We start from the raw sequence: 1,974 nt of genomic DNA on the forward strand, positions 1-1,974 counted from the left end.
TTTTTCTCTGGGTGNCACCTGATTTAAAAATAGGTGTAATATAACTTGATTTCCATCGTACTGGAAAAACACCCGAAGACAATGACAAGGAAAACAAAAAATGGATTGGACGAGTAAGCGGATAACGACAAGAACTAAAAATGATACCAGGAACAAGGTCAGGACCGTAAGTAGTGCCCGTATTTCGTTGCAGTTCTTCAAACAATTTTAGAACCGGGATCTCACATAAGGCTATACAAAACGAGGAGGGTAAAATAATACTAGGATACGTTGATCGGACGGTTTGTTTCGAAACAGAATAATTAGAAGCAAAGAACTCACTAAACATTTCAGACACATTGATCATATTGTCTGACTTATTTCCAAAATGCATAGAGTTTGGAAGTAAGTTATTATTTCTTTTATCTTTCACAAATTTCCAAAAGTATTTTGGGTTAACAATTAAATTATTTTGAACACGGTTAATATAATCTGAATAACATTTTTTTGATAGGTTTTTACATTTAGATCTAATAGCTGAGAACTCATTATATATTGATTGGTCTTTTTTAATTTTGAAAATCTTGTGAAGGGCATTTTTTTTACGTATTAATTGACAAAGTTCCTTTGAAAACCAACTTGGGAAAGGAAACTTCTTTGCATAAACTTGTAATGTTGCAGAATTTATACGAGTTTTTTTTTTATAAATCTTATCAGTTAATAGTGTGTGCATTAGGTATTATGTATGTCCCCAATTATAAAATTAGTTTATATACCAATCAACCGATCCAATGGTCAGTACCCGGTTTGTTGTGACAGTTGACCGCACACAGTGCATCCCTACACTTTTGTATTTTCCCTATGAACCAGTTCAAAGTTGGCACCACCACCACCCGGCGACATCATGATCACCGGCCACTATCCAAATGCCGCGACAATGAATTTTTTTTTTCTCATCCAAACTACCGAGGCGACAAGTTGTCTGTTTTTTTGTGAAAACCACGTTTTTGTTTTTTGTATTTTTTTTTTTGTCCTCCGTTTTTTTTTTTATAAAATAAAACGTTGAGTCGACCTGCCGTCTACTTTGGAGTCAACCAGGCCGTTTATTGTATTTTTTTGTCCTCCGTTTTTTTGTATAAAATAAAACGTCGAGATGTCCACGATGGCGTAAGACACAACTATGGCCGGTGGTGGGCCGGCACTCCTCAAGATCAAGTACAACATCAATAAAACCCCCTTTTACCCCCTTTTTAATTTGTGTATCAAGCACCTCCTTTTTTTTCTTATTCTCCTTTCATATGAAAATATATATATTTAAAATAATAATTATAAAAAAATGTTATTATATTATACATGGCCTCTTTTATTTTTCTCTCTATACTTTTCCCTCATTTTTATTAATATTTGTTTTTTTTTTTGTTTTTATCAAAACCTAGTAGCTCCGTCAGCAAGTACTATCTTGTTTGGCGCGGCTACTAGGTCACTGTCCAGTGTTCCCCCTGGGCAGTGGGTAATTAGTAGGCCCTCTGTTTTGGCTGAAACATTACAAACTTTAGGAACGAATAAATCGATAGAATGTAAGAGTATCTCATAAAATTTATCAAGCGCACTATTAATTTCATCATAGTCATATAAAATCGACCAGTCAATAGAACTTAAATAATAAGACATTTGACAATAATTACCACGTTTAAAATTATAATACCAATTCAAGGGGTATGAATGCTGATAATTGTTACTTNATTACCACGTTTAAAATTATAATACCAATTCAAGGGGCATGAATGCTGATAATTGTTACTACGTTGTAACTCAACTAACAAAGCCGGATGGTATGGGTCTAATGGCACCAATATATCTGTTGAGGTATTGACAGTGATCAAATTTGTATTAGAAAATATTAAATCCAGATATGAATTGTATATATTAGGAATTGTGTTGACCTGATACAAGTTTAAAGATGAAAAGCACTCATAAATAACATCTACTTTAACT

The sequence above is a fragment of the Daktulosphaira vitifoliae genome, unplaced genomic scaffold, assembly GCF_025091365.1.
Source record: "Daktulosphaira vitifoliae isolate Bord-2020 unplaced genomic scaffold, ASM2509136v1 Scaffold_5, whole genome shotgun sequence".
Taxonomy (NCBI): Eukaryota; Metazoa; Arthropoda; class Insecta; order Hemiptera; family Phylloxeridae; genus Daktulosphaira; species Daktulosphaira vitifoliae.